The 22,568-nt window shown below is 49.1% G+C and overlaps 1 protein-coding gene across 2 annotated transcripts in view; it reads left to right on the top strand.

Moving 5' to 3' along the window:
• LOC144833910 (intercellular adhesion molecule 1-like) overlaps positions 1-22,568 on the top strand; it is a 253,982-nt gene that overhangs the window by 147,343 nt on the left and 84,071 nt on the right. The gene's annotated exons all lie outside the window — the stretch shown is intronic.

Genomic DNA, 22,568 nt, shown 5'->3' with positions numbered 1-22,568 from the left:
TGGGCCTAAATTCATCTTCGTTTTTGCTCACCATGCCATTCCAGTTTGGACCCAGCTATATGCAAATCAGACTTGACCCTGCGCCCAATGGGAATAGTCCAGCCCAAACTGCCAGGCCAGGTCCTCCCTGGACTGAAAACAGGCATCCTAGGACCAGTTTCGGGCTTTCAGCCCTCATCAGCCAGGATAGCGTGACTCCAGTGGCATGGAGAGCATGGGGCTCACGTCTGAGCATACCCATCCCACTTGGGGTGACAAATGCAAAAAGAAAAATTGATGGACAGAATGCAGAACAATGTCATACATTCACCTCAGTACAGAGATCTGGGCCTAAAGCCATCGTTTTTTTGCTCACCATGCCATTCCAGTTTGGACCCAGCCATATGCAACTCAGTCTTGACCCTGCGCCCAATGGGATCAGTCCAGCCCAAACTGCCAGGTCAGGTCCTCCCTGGACTGGAAATAAGCATCCTATGACCGGTTTGCGAACCACAGTTTTAAGCACACATTTTTAATTCCAAGAAATTGGTAATGATCTGTAAAGCTTCTATTTGATCTCTTTTCCTCACAAAATATAAACAGATTTACTGGGAACTTTTGACTTGTTATTGCAGATCAATGCTTAATTTGTAAAGGAATTAGGACTGGGACCCAAAAATGAGTGACAGTAGGCCTCACCTTCAAACACCAGCTCAAATTAAGCACCAGTGAAGAATCATTGTGGCCTGTGCTGTGGATCACCTTGTTTTCCTGTGCTGGCAGTTTGCATGTTGGGAGTTTTAATAAGACTGTGCGTGTATGTGTTTATGGCCATGCAGTCCTCTGTTTCTGTTTTGCAGACCCTTCCCAGATGTGTGAGTGGCCACCAGTTCCCTCCTGGTCATCTAAATGCACCCTCTCCCATTTTAGTAACAGACAAGGGGAGCCATTGTAGGTACATAATGGCCGCAGTTTATTCAAACTAATATATGGACATGAGACATCACACATTTTAATTTTTTTTTAAGTTGTGTTTATTGGTATTTCAACAGGAGACATAACAACAGGCACGAAGTGCCAACCAATAGCCAGCTACAGCGCACTCACAATACATATAACATATCAAATCAGAACATTTCTGTCCTCGTAGTTTGCCAATATCCATATATCATTGTTACAACTTAGAAGGAGGTTAGACATATTTCAGTTACATTTCAGCATACATCGTCAGGGGACATAAGTACAAAATTAGACACTTTTCTCAATAACCTAGGCAGATTGCATTTCACACAAATAGGTAGCCTTATCTTTGGGCATTGCAATACATCTGGGGCATCATCACTCAGCGTCATATACATCATTGTTACATTTCAACCAGTCTTACTTCTTTAATCTACAGAATTTTCATCTTGTACAAGCTGGTCGGCAGTCGACCGTGTCCATTCCAGGAAGGGTTCCCATATATCATTTGGTCGGGAAGTGGAAGGCATCTGGTCCCAGAATAATCTCAGTTGAGTGTGCCCATAAGTCTTGTCAGATAGCCAATCTTTACATTTTGGAACCCGTTTCCTACCCCACCGTATAGCAACCTGTCTACGGGCATAAAGTAGTAGGAGTGTATGTAACTTCCGTCGCTTCGGCACCGTTCCTCGCACATACCTAGAAGACCCAACATCGGGGATGGTGAATCAGCCCTGCCAACAATTTTATTCACTGCATCAAACACCTCCCCCCAAAACATGCTCAACTTCGGGCATTCCCAAGCTACATGCAAAAACGTTGCCTGTTCATATCCACACCTCCAGCATCTATCATCCTCTCTCAGACGCATACGATGTAGGCTAACCGGTGTCCGGTAATATCTATGTAGGAATTTGAAATGGATCAATCTCAGGTGATAGTTGGGGGACAGATCGGACAATTGGCCACAACAGTATTCCCACTGTTCCTCCGTCATCTGCGGGTTTAATTCGCTATTCCATAGTTCCATGGACTTGGGCTTCAGAATCGGATAAGTAGTCTGCATTATTGTGTATAGGCGTGTTACTAACTTCCAAGCCGAGAGCGTTTTAAGAACATTTTCCAGCACTAACAGTGTCGGGGGGCCTCAGGGAAGCTCATACATAGCGCACGGCACACAGTGCGTATTTTATGATATAGGAATTTTTCAGCAAAAGGAACTTCATGTCCGTCTGCTTCAAGCGGGGGAGGTCTGAAATTGTTATCTGGATAGAGATCAGCGAAAGTTTTCAACTTCATACGTTCATCTAAGGCCTTTCCAATACCCCCCTCCATGCATGGCAACATAGGGTTATGTTCTGATAACATGGATGGTGCGTAAAGTATCGGGACACCCGCCCTCCTTGCAATTCGCGCCACACCCAGTGTAATGTTTCAGCAGTATCAACGTCTTCTCTCCGGTGCTTCACTTTTTGATATAGAGCAACGGCCAGTGGCACCGGAGCTACAGCGTCCCGCTCAACGGCAACGTGAGGCTCAAATGGAGTCTCATGCACCCAAAAGTGAAGGAACTGAGCTTGCGCACATAGGGCATATAACTGCATGTCTGGGGCACCCAGTCCACCCTTTCTCAGGGGAAGGGTCAGGAGGCTCCAGGACACTCTGGCCTGCCCATTTGTCCACACCAGGGACAACAGCTGTGAACGCAAGTGTCCGAAAAAATGCTTGGTGAGAGGAATCGGCACATTCACAAATAAATAAAGGAATTTAGGCAGGATGACCATCTTTGCCACTGCCACCTTACCTGCCACAGATAGAGGCAGCTTGGACCAAAGGGCAACTTTCCCCTCTAACCACGAATAGGCCCTTCCAAAATGTAGGTTCCAGATGTCCTGGAGGTTCCTGCTTAGCCACACACCCAAATATTTGACCTCGGTGGCCTCCCATCGTAGGGGAAACTCAGAAGAAATCTCCCTAGTTCCATCTGTTAGCGGGAAAATCACTGACTTTGCCCAGTTTATAGATATTACAGCAAACCCCCCAAATCTTATGAATTCACGCAACACTGAGTCAAGATTTTCTTCTGGGTTTAGAATGTGTAGTGTGACATCATCAGCATATAAGGAGATCAGAAGGCTTCGAGTAATGAACGCTATGCCTCTAGCAGTATGGTGTTGTCTTATCCTTGCTGCTAATGGTTCCATAGCTATGGCGAATAGTAACGGCGACAGCGGACATCCCTGTCTTGTCCCTCTTGAGATCTGGAAAGAGTCCGACACCATGCCATTCACTCTAATATGGGCCGTAGGGCTCTCATACAATAACCTAATCCGCTTTATAAATAAAGGACTGAGGGCCAGATGTAGGTAATTTGTATTTACCGATTCATAAATTCCGAATTTTACCGATTCGGTATTTATGAATTGGTAAATATGAAGGTGTGAGCTGTAGGGAAAATCGGTAATTGAATTACCGATTCTGTACAAATCGGTATTTACCGAATCTGCAAATACCGATCTGGTAATGCCCATTGATTCCTATGGGCATTGAAGCCCATAGGAATCAATGGGCATTACCGAATCGGTATTTACCGATTCGGTAAATACCGATTCCAGCAAGGGTGCAGGGGGTGTCACTTTGACACTCTCTAGCACCCCAAATACAGGCATGTGTGCCGTGTGGCACACAGACATGCCCTAAGGGCATGTCTGTCTGTCACATGGCATAGGTGTGCATGCACACATGTGCATGCACACCTGGATTCGGTATTTTACCACCCAATTGGATTGGGTGGTAAAATACCGAATCTGTAAGGCCTTTGGGACTCAGAAGAGTACCACCTACATATGAAAGTTACAGAATCGGTAAAAATACCGATTCTGTATTTTACCGATTCGGTAAATTTACCGATTCAGTAAATTTACCGAATCGGTAAAATTGGACCCCTACATACCGAAAACCCATTTACCGGTCGGTAACGGCCGAAATCGGCCGTTACCAGTCGGTAAATGGCCACCTACATCTGGCCCTGAATCCCATGCGTTGTAACACCAGGAAAAGGTATGGCCATTCTAAGGAATCAAACGCTTTAGTCGCGTCTAAAAATATTGCAGAGGCCTGGAGACTGGGATGTAAATAATGTATAACTGAAAATAGCGTGCGCAGATTATGCGACGTCGACCTCCCTGGGATAAATCCTGACTGGTCAGGGAGTGCGATCATTGGGAGCATCGGCTGAAGACGGTTAGCCAATAATTTTGCATAAATCTTGACATCCACATTTATCAGAGATAGCGGCCTATAAGAGTCTAACTCTATTTCCTCCTTTTCCGGCTTCAATAGGGCGATAATCATGGCTTCTCGCATGAATGGGGGCAAGACTTCCTCTTCCATAGCCTCCTCGTACACTGCTAGTAACCAGGGTGTCAACTCTTCAACATAGGTTTTATAAAAAGCGGTTGTTAGTCCATCTGGAACGGGAGACTTTTTATCACTTGCGCTACATCTTCTTTTGTGATGGGCAAATCCATATATATTCTGTGATTTTCATTAAACCATGCAAGTGCACTGGACTCTAGAAATTCTAACATATTTGCAGATTCGGACACCCCAGCTGTTTTATAAAGATTGGAGTAGAAAGTATGAAACTCATTTAGTACTTCCCTTTGGCCTCTGACAACCTCACCATTCACACCTCTAATCTCATGCACAAAAGTAACATCCTTGTTTTGTCTAATCATATTCGCCAGTGTACGCCCTGGCCTGTCACCCTCGCCATAGCACCTCGCCTTCGCATGTTTTCCAAGGAATTTCACCTCCCTATTTGCCTCTTCTTTGAATTCAAGCAGCTTAGATTTTAGAAGGCCCGCCGTCTTGATATCTGTGTGCGAGTACATCTGCCCCTCCAGATCCTTACAGAAAAGGGGGTGGTGATGAACAGAGTATCTGAATTAAGCAGACCACTCTTACCCAGTCCAAAGATCAGGGCTTGATCCATCACCGTTATTTATCTCACTGCCCCATCCCAGCTCAGAACCTGGCTATATGCAAATTAGTCTGTCCCTGGCCCAGTGCATCATGGGAACAGGGCAGACCAAACTACCAAGCCAATTCTTCACCAGAAAGGAGACAAGCTACCGGGGACCGGTTTCTGGCATTTCAGCCTCTTCGGCCCGGCTTGCTTGAATCCTGATGGAGCAGTGAGAAAGGGACTCATGTCTGAGTATACCCTGCCACACCTATAGTGGCCAAAAACGATACAGAAAAGGGGGTGGTGATGAACAGAGTATCTGAATTAAGCAGACCACTCTTACCCAGTCCAAAGATCAGGGCTTGATCCATCACCGTTATTTATCTCACTGCCCCATCCCAGCTCAGAACCTGGCTATATGCAAATTAGTCTGTCCCTGGCCCAGTGCATCATGGGAACAGGGCAGACCAAACTACCAAGCCAATTCTTCACCAGAAAGGAGACAAGCTACCGGGGACCGGTTTCTGGCATTTCAGCCTCTTCGGCCCGGCTTGCTTGAATCCTGATGGAGCAGTGAGAAAGGGACTCATGTCTGAGTATACCCTGCCACACCTATAGTGGCCAAAAACGATACAGAAAAGGGGGTGGTGATGAACAGAGTATCTGAATTAAGCAGACCACTCTTACCCAGTCCAAAGATCAGGGCTTGATCCATCACCGTTATTTATCTCACTGCCCCATCCCAGCTCAGAACCTGGCTATATGCAAATTAGTCTGTCCCTGGCCCAGTGCATCATGGGAACAGGGCAGACCAAACTACCAAGCCAATTCTTCACCAGAAAGGAGACAAGCTACCGGGGACCGGTTTCTGGCATTTCAGCCTCTTCGGCCCGGCTTGCTTGAATCCTGATGGAGCAGTGAGAAAGGGACTCATGTCTGAGTATACCCTGCCACACCTATAGTGGCCAAAAACGATACAGAAAAGGGGGTGGTGATGAACAGAGTATCTGAATTAAGCAGACCACTCTTACCCAGTCCAAAGATCAGGGCTTGATCCATCACCGTTATTTATCTCACTGCCCCATCCCAGCTCAGAACCTGGCTATATGCAAATTAGTCTGTCCCTGGCCCAGTGCATCATGGGAACAGGGCAGACCAAACTACCAAGCCAATTCTTCACCAGAAAGGAGACAAGCTACCGGGGACCGGTTTCTGGCATTTCAGCCTCTTCGGCCCGGCTTGCTTGAATCCTGATGGAGCAGTGAGAAAGGGACTCATGTCTGAGTATACCCTGCCACACCTATAGTGGCCAAAAACGATACAGAAAAGGGGGTGGTGATGAACAGAGTATCTGAATTAAGCAGACCACTCTTACCCAGTCCAAAGATCAGGGCTTGATCCATCACCGTTATTTATCTCACTGCCCCATCCCAGCTCAGAACCTGGCTATATGCAAATTAGTCTGTCCCTGGCCCAGTGCATCATGGGAACAGGGCAGACCAAACTACCAAGCCAATTCTTCACCAGAAAGGAGACAAGCTACCGGGGACCGGTTTCTGGCATTTCAGCCTCTTCGGCCCGGCTTGCTTGAATCCTGATGGAGCAGTGAGAAAGGGACTCATGTCTGAGTATACCCTGCCACACCTATAGTGGCCAAAAACGATACAGAAAAGGGGGTGGTGATGAACAGAGTATCTGAATTAAGCAGACCACTCTTACCCAGTCCAAAGATCAGGGCTTGATCCATCACCGTTATTTATCTCACTGCCCCATCCCACCTCAGAACCTGGCTATATGCAAATTAGTCTGTCCCTGGCCCAGTGCATCATGGGAACAGGGCAGACCAAACTACCAAGCCAATTCTTCACCAGAAAGGAGACAAGCTACCGGGGACCGGTTTCTGGCATTTCAGCCTCTTCGGCCCGGCTTGCTTGAATCCTGATGGAGCAGTGAGAAAGGGACTCATGTCTGAGTATACCCTGCCACACCTATAGTGGCCAAAAACGATACAGAAAAGGGGGTGGTGATGAACAGAGTATCTGAATTAAGCAGACCACTCTTACCCAGTCCAAAGATCAGGGCTTGATCCATCACCGTTATTTATCTCACTGCCCCATCCCAGCTCAGAACCTGGCTATATGCAAATTAGTCTGTCCCTGGCCCAGTGCAACATGGGAACAGGGCAGACCAAACTACCGAGCCAATTCTTCACCAGAAAGGAGACAAGCTACCGGGGACCGGTTTCTGGCATTTCAGCCTCTTCGGCCCGGCTTGCTTGAATCCTGATGGAGCAGTGAGAAAGGGACTCATGTCTGAGTATACCCTGCCACACCTATAGTGGCCAAAAACGATACAGAAAAGGGGGTGGTGATGAACAGAGTATCTGAATTAAGCAGACCACTCTTACCCAGTCCAAAGATCAGGGCTTGATCCATCACCGTTATTTATCTCACTGCCCCATCCCAGCTCAGAACCTGGCTATATGCAAATTAGTCTGTCCCTGGCCCAGTGCATCATGGGAACAGGGCAGACCAAACTACCAAGCCAATTCTTCACCAGAAAGGAGACAAGCTACCGGGGACCGGTTTCTGGCATTTCAGCCTCTTCGGCCCGGCTTGCTTGAATCCTGATGGAGCAGTGAGAAAGGGACTCATGTCTGAGTATACCCTGCCACACCTATAGTCCCCGGAAGCTTGTTTCCTTCCCAGTGTAAGAATTGGCTTTTGTAGTCTGGTCTGCCCTGTTCCCATGATGCACTGGGCCAGGGACAGACTAATTTGCATACAGCCAGGTTCTGAAACTGGGATGGTGCAATGAGCTAAAAAACGGTGTTGGATCTAGCCCTGATCTCTTGACTGGGTGAGAGTACTCTGCTTAATTCAGAGACTCTGTCCATCACCACCCCTTGTTGTAAATAATTTTGTCCACCCTAAGCGTGGAAGGGTATACTCAGATGTGAGTCCCTTGCTCATTGCACCATCAGGATTCAAGCAAGCCGGGCCGAAGACGCCTGAAATGGCAGAAACCGGTCCCCGGAAGCTTGTTTCCTTCCCAGTGTAAGAATTGGCTTTTGTAGTCTGGTCTGCCCTGTTCCCATGATGCACTGGGCCAGGGACAGACTAATTTGCATACAGCCAGGTTCTGAAACTGGGATGGTGCAATGAGCTAAAAAACGGTGTTGGATCTAGCCCTGATCTCTTGACTGGGTGAGAGTACTCTGCTTAATTCAGAGACTCTGTCCATCACAACCCCTTGTTGTAAATAATTTTGTCCACCCTAAGCGTGGAAGGGTATACTCAGATGTGAGTCCCTTGCTCATTGCACCATCAGGATTCAAGCAAGCCGGGCCGGAGACGCCTGAAATGGCAGAAACCGGTCCCCGGAAGCTTGTTTCCTTCCCAGTGTAAGAATTGGCTTTTGTAGTCTGGTCTGCCCTGTTCCCATGATGCACTGGGCCAGGGACAGACTAATTTGCATACAGCCAGGTTCTGAAACTGGGATGGTGCAATGAGCTAAAAAACGGTGTTGGATCTAGCCCTGATCTCTTGACTGGGTGAGAGTACTCTGCTTAATTCAGAGACTCTGTCCATCACCACCCCTTGTTGTAAATAATTTTGTCCACCCTAAGCGTGGAAGGGTATACTCAGATGTGAGTCCCTTGCTCATTGCACCATCAGGATTCAAGCAAGCCGGGCCGAAGACGCCTGAAATGGCAGAAACCGGTCCCCGGAAGCTTGTTTCCTTCCCAGTGTAAGAATTGGCTTTTGTAGTCTGGTCTGCCCTGTTCCCATGATGCACTGGGCCAGGGACAGACTAATTTGCATACAGCCAGGTTCTGAAACTGGGATGGTGCAATGAGCTAAAAAACGGTGTTGGATCTAGCCCTGATCTCTTGACTGGGTGAGAGTACTCTGCTTAATTCAGAGACTCTGTCCATCACCACCCCTTGTTGTAAATAATTTCCTCCAGATCCTTAATCTGTTTCTCTAGCTCAGCCAGTGTACCCCTAATGGCCTTTAGCACACCCGCCTGTCTCGCTATACATTGCCCTCTTATAACGACCTTAAACGCGACCCACAGAATGGCTTCAGTGTCTACTGAACCTGTATTCGTGGTAAAATACAACTCAATTTCTGACCTTATTTACTCCTTGAACGCCTCATCTAGTAGCACACTCTGGGGGGGCCACCAGGTAAAAGCACGTGGAGGGACCCCGGGCAGAGACAGCCTGAGTAGGCAAGTTGCGTGATCTGATAGTGAACGTGCCATACGTGACACTGCCACCGTCCAAGCAGCGACATCACGCGAGACTAGCCAGAAGTCTAAACGGGACCAGGCCATGTGGTGTGTAGAGATGCATATACCCTCCCTTAGTGTTGGATTTCGTTCTCTCCAAATATCCAGAAGTCCCACATCCGTCATTATGTCCTGCAGGGCTGTCCGCGCCTGCGGGTGCAACGATCTAGCTGTACCCTGTCTATCAGCAGTATCTGAAATAACAGCATTAAAGTCTCCCCCCCAAATGACAGTGTGACAACCCAGCGCTGTAATTCTAGACCATATTTGTCTGAAAAAATCAGGTGAGTCTGTATTTGGGCCATAGATAGCTTCTAATGTCACCTTTCGTCCGCCCAGCCTCCCATTCAGCAGGATAAAACGTCCCTCGGGGTCCACATATGAATACTCACATTTCCAGTCAGATCCTTTCTTTAGGAGAATAGCCACCCCTCTTGCATAACTAGAGTACACGGCTGAGTATATCTCCCCACCATCTGCTATTTCTTAGTTTCTGCAATGGTGCTACATTAACATGTGTTTCCTGCATGAAACAGATATCTATATTATGCCTCGTTAGATACGCATGTACTAGTCTCGCCTTTCGGCATTGTTTAGACCCCTGACGTTCCAAGTTATAATATTCAGTGTATGCATATGCGGCGTCATTTGGTAAAAGTACTACTTGTGTTTTTGCCCAACCTACTTTTATCAAGGTATTGGCAATATGTCTGCATTGCGTTCGTGGCTGTTATATTCTGGCATTTAAACAAACAGTCAAACCTCCGCACCCACCCACCGCCCACATCAACCCCCCAATTAGGTTGTAGTATATCCCTCCCAATAACAGCTGTAATTAACAATAAGTAAAGCATAGGGAACCTTCCCAAGGGGGAGAGGGTAGGCCGGCGTACTTCCCCACTTGCGCAGGGTGGCCAGGGTTGGTTACATAAGGTGCTCGCCATGTGGTATATGAACAATTGAAACATATAGTTCTTTCCCTTCGGTGGGGGCTCCATGGGGGTCTAGGTCAGAACGCAGTAGCGTGATACTAATGGGGAACGTAGAATATCATGTGATCTTAGATAAAACATCAATGTTGTCATATAAAATTCGAACAATTCAATCATTGTCACTCTGCCTGTCCGCAGTTGACTTGTCCCCTTCACCTCGCTTCTTGAACGGCTTGCCAGTGACATGTTTGGTGAATTTGAGTGCAGATTTTGAATCCGTAAAATAATGCGCTGTACCATCGTGAGACACTTTCAGTTTAGCTGAGTACAACAGAGAGTATGGAATTTGCGCTTGTAACAGGAGTCGCTTTACTGGAATAAATTCTCTTCGAGCGGCTTGCACTAGTGGTGTGTAGTCCGGATAGTACGATATGGAGTTCCCCTGGTGTTTAATCTGACCCCTTCTCTCTCGCTAGGCGCTAAATGGCATCTCTATCTTGATAATTCAACAGCTTAACCAAGATAGGGCGGGGCGTACCCCCCATTAGTGGCTTTGGGCCTAAGGCCTTATGCGCCCTCTCCAATATAAACACCTTTGATAAATGAGGATCAAACAGCTCGTGAAGGAGATCTGCCATAAAGTCTTCCATTTTTGATATCGCTGTTGTTTCCGGAATGCCTGTGACTCGGAGGTTACTCCTACGAGACCTCCCCTCCAAATCGTCGTTCTTCGCTCTTATTACTCCCAGAAGTTTATCCATTTGCAAAAGTTGTTCTTTGGTCTCCGTTTGAAATTCGTGAAATTCTGCATGCCGGTTTTCCAGGCCATCTAGTCACGTTTCGTGCACGGAAACTTGTGTTTTCACAGTATCCAGCTGTTGAGTTAGCCCGTCCAGTTTGGAGTCAATACTTCTAAGATTAGTGCACATTTCTAGCAATAAGGCCTTCACATCGTCCTCCCCCGTTCCAGATTGTGCATCCATGTCGGAGCCTCCCTGCGCTACAAGCTCGGAATCTGCCTGTCTGGTCGAACGACGGGCATCAAATGTTATTTTTGGTTGCTTTGGGTCTTGTTTACCCATAATTTCGCCAGTATATAGGACACAGCTTCGGCTTTCAGTAGGTATTCTGTGCTCGATATAATTGGGGATCAGCTAGAGTCCCGGCCGCACTCCTTGCAGCTCTCGTTCCAGTATAGCTCCCAGATGCAAGCCTCGCCTCGATCTGGGGCCGCGCAACAACCCCACAGTGTTATCGCCACTAGAGTCTTGTATCACTTAATGTTGAGTCACTACACCTTAAATTGTGCAAGCCCTATTGGAGTTTAGGCATTTCGTGTCTCTGGCGTTCGAGCGCAGCGTATTTGCTCCAATCACTGTGTGCAGTTCAGCCTCAGCTCCTCGTCAACTTCTGCAGAGGTTACTCGGCCCCTGCCTAGGATTTCCTACTCCTCGGGGTGCACATACTAAATGTGGCCGCAATTTGCGCCTGCATTCGCTCACAACCCCATTTTTGTCTCACTCACATCCAGCTCCTCCGTTCTTACAGCTATGGATCGTGGCCAGGAGTCTTGTCTAGTCAGGACCGCTGCAAATTACATGCAAGCTCACCACACCTCGGGGCCCTCCGGGTTAAACAAAATGGCAGTCAACTGTGCCACCTTATATACAGTTAGCAGTGTTCCCCACTTGTGTAAATGTACCGCTTGCTGTTATGGCCTATCCACAGCGCGATCCAATGTCATCTCAGCCCTTCGTGCAGCCAGCGTCAGCCCGCCTCCATGTCCGCTATTCAAGAAGTTCTCAGGCAGACACAGTGCTCCTACTCCTCAGCGCCGCAGTCTGACCTCCTACCATGTGAGGGCGTCTCAATCTTCAATGTAGGTAGGCACCCCTCACTCAGCTAAACCAGTCTTGAGTTTTCGCCTAAAGTCTTGCTTCACCGGCTATCCATCAACGCGTGTGTATCCCGCAGAGCGCCGCCATCTTCTCGATTTCACAGGCCGCAGTATTATTGCACTTGCCCTCTCCCCTGTCAACACCGCATCAGGTCTCCGCAGTTACCGCATGTAAATTCACTGGCGCAGCCCCACAGCTTCCCAGTTCTTATCCGCTCACCTCACGGCAGCGCTCAGTAGGAGTTTTAGATCGGCGAGCTCGGCCTCCAGCGCCTCCGTCGCCCCGGGTTGTAGTTTGGGACTACCCGGCGTCATTCGGTTCCAGCAATCACGTCCCAGCCGCCGCCACAATTCAGCGTCCATAACTTCGGCAAATTACCCACGCTGCACTTTAAATCAGCACCGCTATGCGCTCCAACTTCTCCCCCGTCGGACACGTATCATTAGCACAGTTCCAAACACATTTGAAGCAGGATAAAAGCAGGATTATTCACCCGCCCGGCGGAGCTCGCTCAGGAAGCGGCCATCTCGCAGCTCGGCTAGCCACGCCCCGTCAGACATCACACCTTAATGGTCATTCGCATTCCATGGATTTAAATACTTCATCACATCAGTCATATCTCATGTTTAATACAGCAGTTCTGTTTTGTTGGTCCATATTCATTTACTGACAGCACTTCCGGCACAGCCCTGCACGACTGCCCCTCAGCAGGCGGCTAGCATTAGCGGCTTCTAGGCTTCCTTTGCTACCGAGACCTATGTGTACAGCCATCCGACCTATCCCGGTCAGCTAGTGGCGGGTCCACCTGCAGCTGACCCTTGCTGGCCCATCGCCTGCCCCCATTGCCCCTGCTGTAAGGTATCCCAAGGACACTGTTTGAGCAGCTCTTCTTCCTAGACTATTGTGCTTTCCTTGGCTTTCTGTGCGTCCTGTCTCCGCCAGCCTGCTGGTGGTTCCCTGGCCACCGTCAGCTCCCCCTTGCCTGCCTGCCTATGAGAAACCTAGTTGCTCCAGCTCCCCAATGATGTTTAGCAGAAACATGTCCATACACACCCTGGTTAAGCGGACTCCATCCACTGCATAATATCCCGGTGTCCTGAGGTTGATGAGCCTGTGCCTCACAAACTCCCCAGCCATTCGACCTGCACACTTTTGCCATTGAGATGTTTAGTTTGCGGCAGGGTTGGATTGGATTAAAAATCGGCCCGGGCACGCTAAAAAAAAGTGGCCCGCATTTGCATATTGCCTTGCTCAAGACACTGCGTCGGCGAATTTTTTTTAAAAAGGGGGGAGGAATAAAAAAATGCACTGATTAGTTAACACTGGTGAAACTCCTCTGAAAACAAGTGAGGCCACTTCTGCTCAGGCCCGCAGCCCCGTTCAGTATGTCTACATTAATGGGAGGTCCAGCGAGAGAAAGGGAGTGACACCTCTGCCTGTCGCAAACCGGGAGGTAATGAGCACCCATCTGCCTCCAGAAAGGCCACTCAGACACCCACTGGGCCGCCAGCTGTATCTGAACAACAGAGACACCGCCCTAGTTGGCCCCCCAGACTGCTCAAAAAAGCAGCCCACAGTTGGAACACGGACACCGGCCCCGCGGGCATTGGCCGAGTGCCCGCGTTACCAATCCGTCGCTGCCTGGATCTCTCTACTGCCTCGTGGTCTATGGCCCCCATCCACTCCCAACAGTCTTCAATGCCCATTCCCTGGTGGCCTTGCCCTTGGGAAGCGTTGCTCGCGAGCTCCTATCAGGCCCTGCTTTACCTTCCCTGCCCGTGCCTATTCTGGGCCTTGTCCAACATTTACAATAGTATGAATAAACCATGCTTCAGCGACACTATGCCTGATCACAGAAAACGCTTGACAGTTCTGAGTTCTCCTAGCATGGCATGTCTCAGGTCTCGTAGTTAGCGTATTTCACACCGGAAGTGTGCCCACATTCAGTTTGGCTAGGAAAGCTCCAAACCCCTGTCTCAGCTAGTTACCACAAACTGCAGACATCAAACGAGCTGCTCTTTCTCTTTCCTCTCATGCAACCGCTCTAGCTGTGCCTTGCAGCATGTGCTGCTCAGCGGTGTGATACAAAAGGATGGGGCCCCTGCAGAATGTGAAGAGGGGCCTCTGAGTCACCTATATATCACAGATATTCAAGTGGGCTTAATGGGGCCCCTTGAAAGGTTGGGGTCCCCCTGGAGGGTTCGGGCCCTCCTGCATCGCAGGGGCTTCAGGGTCCTACGTTATGCCCCTGGTGCTGTTTCTACAAGTGGCTGCTAACTGACTCCTTGTCTGGGATTGCTTGAGTTTCCATATAGACAGGGATTTATGTGGCCCGGGTCTCACCGGGTCTGAGCGCCCGCAGTTTTTTAAAGAGGGCCTCGAAACGGGTCCCTATTGGCAGGGCTTTAAGTGGGATTAAAAAACTGGGGGGTCTCTCAAAGGGGCGTGGCAGTGTAATTAGGGGCGTGGTTTTAAAACACTCATGGTAAAAATCTGTGTTTAGCATAGTGTGCCGCCCGACTTGTATTTTGCTGTTTCTGTCATTGCATCCAGGTATGTGATACAACAAGTAACATCATACCTACAAGTCAGGACTATTGGCTAAGTCAATTGTTGTTAGTTGCATAAGATAAATAAGCTGCAACTATGGCTTGTTACATATAATATTGAAAACGCTTCCAATTAAAGCCCTGGTGAACCTACCACCGTGTTGCTGCTCTTGCGTTTCAGAAAGAGAAGGGAAATCCAGAAAGAAAATGACTCTTTAAAAGGATTTCCCTTCCCCCACAACCCTCACCTGGCATGACGTCATGCCGTAACTTCTCTGCTAGTGAGAAGTGAGCAGCGTGGGCAGCGCACATCGATGTGCCTGATGTCCAGAAAGGGATCTCTATCGGGCTGTTTTGCGCCCTGGTTCTTTTTTCCGGACTGGAGTGACAGCAAACTGCTGCCACTGCAGTCTGGGAAAAAACGGACCGTCTGTGCCAGGGCTCAAAACAGAGCCCGATAGAGACCCGTTTCGAGGCCCCTTCTAAAAAACTGCCGGTGCTCAGATCCCCGGAGACCCGGCCCACTTAAAGCCCTGCCTATTGGGCTCTGTTTTGTGCCCTGGCACAAGCGGTCCGTTTTTTTCCGGGCTGCAGTGACAGCAGGCACATCAATGTGCGCGTGCTCATACTGCTCACTTCTCTCTAGTGGAGAAGTTACGGCATGATGTCATGCCAGGTGAGCGTTGTAGGGGAAGGGAAATCATTCAAAGATTTCCCTTCTCTTTTCGAAACTTAGGAGCAGCAACATTGTTGTGGTGTCACCAGGGCTGTAAGTGGAAGCTTTTTTAATATATACAAGCCATAGTTACTGCTTATTTATCTTAGGCAACTAACAACCATTGACAAAGCCAATAGTCCTGACTAGTAGGTATGATGTTACTTGTTGCATCATATATCTGGATGCAAAGACAGAAACAGCTAAATACATGTCGGACATCACACTATGATAAGCACGAATTTTTTAGCTTATGTGTTTTTAAGCCACGCCGTTAATTACATTGGCCACGCCCCTTCAGGAGACCCCCCCACCTAGTTGTTTCATCCCACTTAAAGCCCTGCATATAGAAGAGATTGTCCTAGCAGTTTGGACAAAGCAGTCTGTTCTGGAGCAGAGTCAAAACTGGTTTGCTAGTGGCTGGCAGTTTGAGCTAGACTCTCTCCGCTTCCAGGAGCATAGTACCCAGCATACACTGCGCAGACGCCGTGACATCATTCCTGTCTGCTAAAGCAGCAACCCCTGTTAGCCCCTGACCTCTCATATTGCGCCCGCCGCTGCCCCGTCTCCTTCATATCTCCGCTCTGCACTTTCTTTCACTCAGTAAGGATTGAATGGAGGCAAACAACAGTAGTTATGAGCCGCCTTGGGAGCCTGTGACGTGGACACTATTTCTTTCTTGAAGTCCTTGGGCTTCCGTCCTTCTGGACAGCACTGTAGGTTGAGCTCCCACTGCAGATGGTCTGTGTGGGGCCAAATTCGGATCCTGACAAGGCGCATTCCAAATTCCACCCAACAGAGGAAAGTAAAATAGTGTAATTTGTACCCATGGGGTACCATTGAATACCTATTAGGTAAGGTTTTGAAGACATTTGAACTTTTAGTATGCATTACATATATGTGTCCCATACACTAAAGCATAGTGCCAATATCGGCCCCCACCCAGACCTTTATTTAATACCACCAACTCTTTCCCCAATAACTGACACCACACAAGTTGATGGAGAAAGTTGTTGCAATTTTATTAGCATAACTTTATGCCAACATGTTGGGTTATTTTACGGGCAATCCAGAGCAGGCCGCCCCTCGCGACCCGCCCACCTGATAAGTCATAACCCCCGCGGTGTTAACCTTGGGGGCGTTGTCAGTTTCTGGGGGGAAGGTCTAACCCCTCCCCCGGCGAACCCTTCGTTCGCCCATTACTCAGGCCCCCCCCCTCGGGGGGGCGGAGTGTTGGCAACCCCCGGTTGCTCAGGTGCACAACCGCCCGAAGGACTAACGGGGCGCCGTCGGTCCTCCAGGATCCGCCGTGGATCTCCCTGGGGATAATTCGCTCACGCACCCTTCCGGTGCTCCTGTCGAGGGTACCCTTGAGTACCTTCTTGTATTGGATTGCCCTGTAACTCCGCCTGCAACACAAAGATAAGTCATTAGTACAACAAACAGCCCCCCCAAACTGCCCAAGAAAAGGGTAAGCGGATGGGAGGGAAAACGCTGGGCAGTTTGTCGTCTCGTGGCCCGCGGTCAGCCTGGGGTTAGGGGGCGAGGGTCACTCGCCGCTGCACAAGAACAAAGAGGGCGCTTGACCCTCGCCCCCTGGGCTACATAGCCCATCCCCTCCGCCCTTCCTACAGGAAGTGACCGCTGGTCCCCCCGGACCACTAGACTGCTCAGGGTGTTTGCCATCCTTGGCACTAAGGTTGGCCGCCCTCGTAGGTGGCCACCTTTGGTGTCACGGGGCAGCCGGGCATAGTGCCAATATCGGCCCCCACCCAGACCTTTATTTAATACCACCAACTCTTTCCCCAATAACTGACACCACACAAGTTGATGGAGAAAGTTGTTGCAATTTTATTAGCATAACTTTATGCCAACATGTTGGGTTATCTTACGGGCAATCCAGAGCAGGCCGCCCCTCGCGACCCGCCCACCTGATGAGTCATAACCCCCGCGGTGTTAACCTTGGGGGCGTTGTCAGTTTCTGGGGGGAAGGTCTAACCCCTCCCCCGGCGAACCCTTCGTTCGCCCATTACTCAGGCCCCCCCCCCTCGGGGGGGCGGAGCGTTGGCAACCACCGGTTGCTCAGGTGCACAACCGCCCGAAGGACTAACGGGGCGCCGTCGGTCCTCCAGGATCCGCCGTGGATCTCCCTGGGGGATAATTCGCTCACGCACCCTTCCGGTGCTCCTGTCGAGGGTACCCTTGAGTACCTTCTTGTATTGGATTGCCCTGTAACTCCGCCAAGGCTCTGGGTGCGGCAGCCGCCGTCCCAGAGTCCCCCCACCTACTAGCTTCCTATTAGTACAACCTGCTGCTCCTAGTGCTTTCCGCTATGTCAACCAAGGATCGCCATATCACTTCGGGTAAAAGAACCCCGTCTACATCAAAGCACACAGTGCATTTGGCAAGTAGCCACCCAAGCCTGATGAAACAAGTTCTCCTATGTTTCCGGCTACTTCCAAGTTTGACGGGCGACACTATCCACCTCTCGTTGGCTCCAAGGACCTATTGCACTACAATTGCAATCACCGGCCTCCTTCGGCTCAGGCAAGGACAAGTCTGCTCTCTTCCTCAGCACCGCCAAGCTGGCACGCAACCAACTTCCTTCTCACTTCTGCCGCCCTCTAGACAGGGAACTGTGACAGTGGTGTCCATGAACTTCACAACTAACTGCCAACTGTGCTTTGCAGGTGTCCATCTAGTGCGCCATCCCCCAGTCATTTCCTATTCTGTACCGCTGGCTGACCAGCAACCAACAAGCCCCTATCGGGTGACCAACACCACTGCCACTGGCATGGTGTCCCCTGTCTAGCATGCGGCCTTATACCCTTACTTAGACCTACTGGGGACATATTCACCATCAAGGTCCCGCCAGGCGGCTCACTCCCATGACGCCGACCCTACTGTAGGCTAACAAACTCCTTGCATGTTTAGCCTCACTGGAAAGACACGTAACTTACAAACCCATGGAAACCTAATTGTAAGTCCATCACCTCTCAAATATGCCTGCCAACTGCGTTCTGGTGTTGCTTGAAAAAGGAACGCTATCCCCTCCATTTCTGCACTTGAGCCAAATTGCCCACTCCTGGAGATAACTTACACACACCCACTTGATCCAAAAGGCAGGTATTAAAGAAACCAATAAGTGTGTAACTCCTCACCTAATCAGCGTTCTGCAGAAAATATAGCGTGCTAGACTGCTGAGAACTACCCGGTTCTGAAATTCCTCCACACCGTATCTGGCCGCCAGCTGCTGACCTTGCCCGCCCAAACCCTGGGCGAACTAAACGGAGCCACACCGTTACCCATGTGCACAGCCGCCGCTACTACAGATGATCCCTACTGAAACAGAGAAATAGCTGCTGTACTAAGCCGTTACACATGGTGCGGCGCCCCTATGCCAATACATAACTTGACAAGCTCCGGAGTAAGCCTGTTCTGGGTAACCCAGGTCCCTGCTGCGCTCGTCTTGCCCTAAAGAGCTCTCTAATACGCCTCATAAAACAAACAGAAATGACCCAGCCCAGAGAGACGCCGTGTGACAGAAGAAGCAACCAGGCCCCTCTAAAGTGAAAATGTTGCCCTGGGCAGAGTGCCGATGTCCACCATCCTCTGGACCTTGGGCGACCCTGGTCGCGCTTACCCAAAGACCCATGGCCCCGGATGATCCCAAGCCAGTCTTCTGCACACTACCCCTGAGGGACCCTACCCGCTGAGGCCAGTAACCGCATACGAATTGAGCACAACAGGGGCTGAAGTATAACGGTTGTCCTGTTAATTTGCGCAGCCGCTTTATTTAACACTGCTACTACTCTCCCCTACCAGAAGTCAGAAACTCAATGTCGCCTTACCCCCCAAGAGCACTTAACCAGGAACAGCATTCAAGTTCCAAGCCCGGGGCACGCCATGGACCTCCTGCTCCATTCCCACCTGTGGTGTCTGTGTTTTTGACCAGTATTGTCCAGAAATCCGAGATTTGTTACACTCCTATCCTGGACATTTTGATTCAGGCCCCCAGACACTGGCCCCAGTGCGTTCTTCCCTATACCAGCTCCAAGGCCTAACATGCCAGCAGCTAGGCGTATTTTGACCATAAAGGCGCGAAACTTGTGTATTACTGAAAGAAGTAACATTCCCCAACCAACGATGGCAAGTAAGTCATTACTCATTCGATCGCCGGGAACAGCGCCCTTCGTTGCGCCCCCGTTGCTGAATTAACAAACCTGTTTCCTATAGCGCATGGGATGCATGATATGCCAAAATCGAGTAGTAGTATAGATGAGAACACCTTTCCAATTCTCTATCGCATGAAATGCATGAGTAGCCCCAGTTCTGCCACTGCATCTAGCTTGAACACCCCCATTATTGTACCATAAAATGCATTGTCCAGACTCAACAGCAGAGAGAACATCAAATACTGCACAGGGCTACCCAATATGTCCCGGCTCCCAGTTAACTATCAATGTCTTACTTTCATGAAAGAAACCTGCACGCGTCCCACACCCCGGATAGTCATGACAATGGGGGGGGGGACATGGGAATCCCAGACCCTAACACACTGCCCACAGTGTGCTAAGACCCTTATACCTGTTGCTAATTGGTGTGGTGTCCCATGTGGGTAGGGCCGTTCTCCTGCGCGGTCCCTGCATTAGAGACAGAAAAGAAACATAAAAGCTGTCCCCCTGTTCCAACACTCCACATTGAGACCAGGCCCTCAATGCCCCAAACGCTACCCCGGCCAGTGGGATTTGCGAGCACTAATTAGTCCCCATTAACTGCGCACTTCCAAATGAAAGTTGTCCACTCTAATACTTAATGGAAGACCTTTCATAAGAACTACTCCTCTCCCTGACTCCGGAGGTGACTTCTCCGGACTGGTGCCTAGTGAGTTTGCCCATAAATGCCGTAATGGCCTCTAAATGAGTCTGGTCCTCTTTAGCCGGATGCACCCTACACGAATCTCGGGTAACACACAGCTTGCTACCTCTTACATACTGTTATGTACCGGTGCTTGCACAAATGCACCCAAGCCTCCATAACGTTTGTTCTTACATGAGACTGTCTACCCAGAAGTCCTAATGACCTCATTATCACTAAATAGGCTAAAATAATACCAGACATGACCCATTCTCCTCCTGTAATACCCAGTAGGAACCTCTTCCACCATCCACTCATGAGTCACTTTGCATCGCGTAACTTCGCGTATGCTTAAATACTGAAGTCACCATTGGAGTATCCGCTCTGCCACCCCTGAGAAGTGTCCTGACCCCCTGGGCAGAGCTCGTGCTATCCAACACCCGGAGCATTGAGCTGCAGGGACTTGCAAACAAAGTTCCTATCACCTCTGCATAATAAACTAAGGAGTCTAGTCGTCGGCGGGCCATTATTCTTGCCGAATAGTTCCGTCATTCATCTCTTAACTGATTTAGAAATCTATACTTGCTCCCCAGAATTCGGCCTGAAGGTGTAAGAGTTTGTGCGCTAATATCCTTATGCAAAGCCAAATACATCGTAGTGAGCCCGCCCTGTTCCGGATCAAATTATGATGCCATGCTAACATGGGTACCCCTGCCCCAATATATCGTGACCGGACTGATGAATGAGAGCCTGATAACGACAACACCACTAATGCGCTCTTAACTGATCATACATGATAACAACCATCAGTTAATAACAGATCCACTTAATAAGTTATGCTATATACACCCCATCTACATCAGTGTGTAACCTACATGTCAGAAAACCTCGAAGGTAAATGAATTGTAATAACAGGCCCGCGCCACTATCATTTACTATTTTGCTCACAGGCTGGACCACCGCACCGGTCACTTCGGTGGCCTGTCATGAGGTGAACCACGACGTCTTCCTCTGACCGATACCTGCATGTATGGGAAACAACATCCAAGCCCAGACCCCTCCCCCTCAACACAGCAGGCCCTGGGGAGGCTGGGCGGGCTCGAGAACATGCCTAGGGATACTCTCATGGTGTTGTGAAGCCCTTGGCATGTAAGCGTATAGTTGACACGACATCTTCCTATCGGTATTGCTTCCTAAGACATGTCTAGTGCCTATTCATGTAAGTGCACCAACTAGAAAAGCTTAAGCAATTCGAGTTATACTCAAGAGTGCAATACTAATCACAATGAGCAACAATGACCACTGGAATACATTAACAATGGGTACAGCAGCAGTGTGTTGCCGGGTGTAAAGAGCTCTACCTGGTGGCAGTAAACGCTCGCCGTCCTACAAGTGTTGTGGTAGACGCATGGAGAAAGAAACAATGGCCCTCTCTCCTTCGTCACCAATAAAGATGATTATATATTGTACATTGTCTGTCCACCACGTGGTTTCCCATGCAAAATTAGGCTAGGCGTATCGTGGAATAATCCATCCGTAGGAGCTGGGGGGGGAGGGATGATGGCTAAACCCTGGTTGATAATATTGTATAACTGCCACTAAATGTTACCTTTCTCACATACCAAAAGCTAGAAAGAAGCTCCCTGTGAAAGTGTTGACCTTGGTGAAAATTAACTAAACCTGCGTAACTATGGAAGTAAATTACAAACCGACAGGAGCATAGATGTTACATCAACTCAACCTTTAGTTAAGATCCCTAATTTACTCCAATCCAAAAACACGACTCTCGTACCTCCCTCTGGACAGCTAGAAAAGAGCTCCTTGGGAAAGTGTTGACCCTGGGTTGAAAATTAGCTCAACATGCGATAGCTATGGATGTAAATTACAAACTCAACAGGAGCATGGATGTTTACATCGACTCAACCTTTAGTAATGCTCCCTAATTTACCCAGACCTAAAACCCGACTCTCTCACCTCCATCTAGCCACGTCGCAGTGGAAGAATAAAGTAAGATCAATTCACTCATCAGTACCTCATCCTTGGGTAGCCACCTAGGCTACCTGATCTAAGCCGTGGGTGTACCGCCTTAGTTGTCCATAAGATCGCCACTAAATATGCACTACCTATTGAGGTAGTACCAACTTATTCCAGATTTCAATATTGTTAATTCTTATTTAGAGTACATCCATCGATCACGAATATACCCAAAAGTGTCAGGGCACTGCACTATCTAACCAGATACGTGACCTGAGATAACTGTTACAGGAAAAGAACAAGCAAAATTAGCAGGCCATAGAGTTGAAGCAACACAGGACGAAGGCACACAATCTCAAGCGCAGCATGTACAGACTGTACAAGCCAAAGTAAGAATAAACATTACAACATTTTCAATTACAAAGAACTTCCTGGCGA

This window comes from Lissotriton helveticus, chromosome 1_1 (genome assembly GCF_964261635.1).
Source record: "Lissotriton helveticus chromosome 1_1, aLisHel1.1, whole genome shotgun sequence".
Taxonomy (NCBI): Eukaryota; Metazoa; Chordata; class Amphibia; order Caudata; family Salamandridae; genus Lissotriton; species Lissotriton helveticus.
This window is presented reverse-complemented; position numbering and strand designations above follow the sequence as displayed.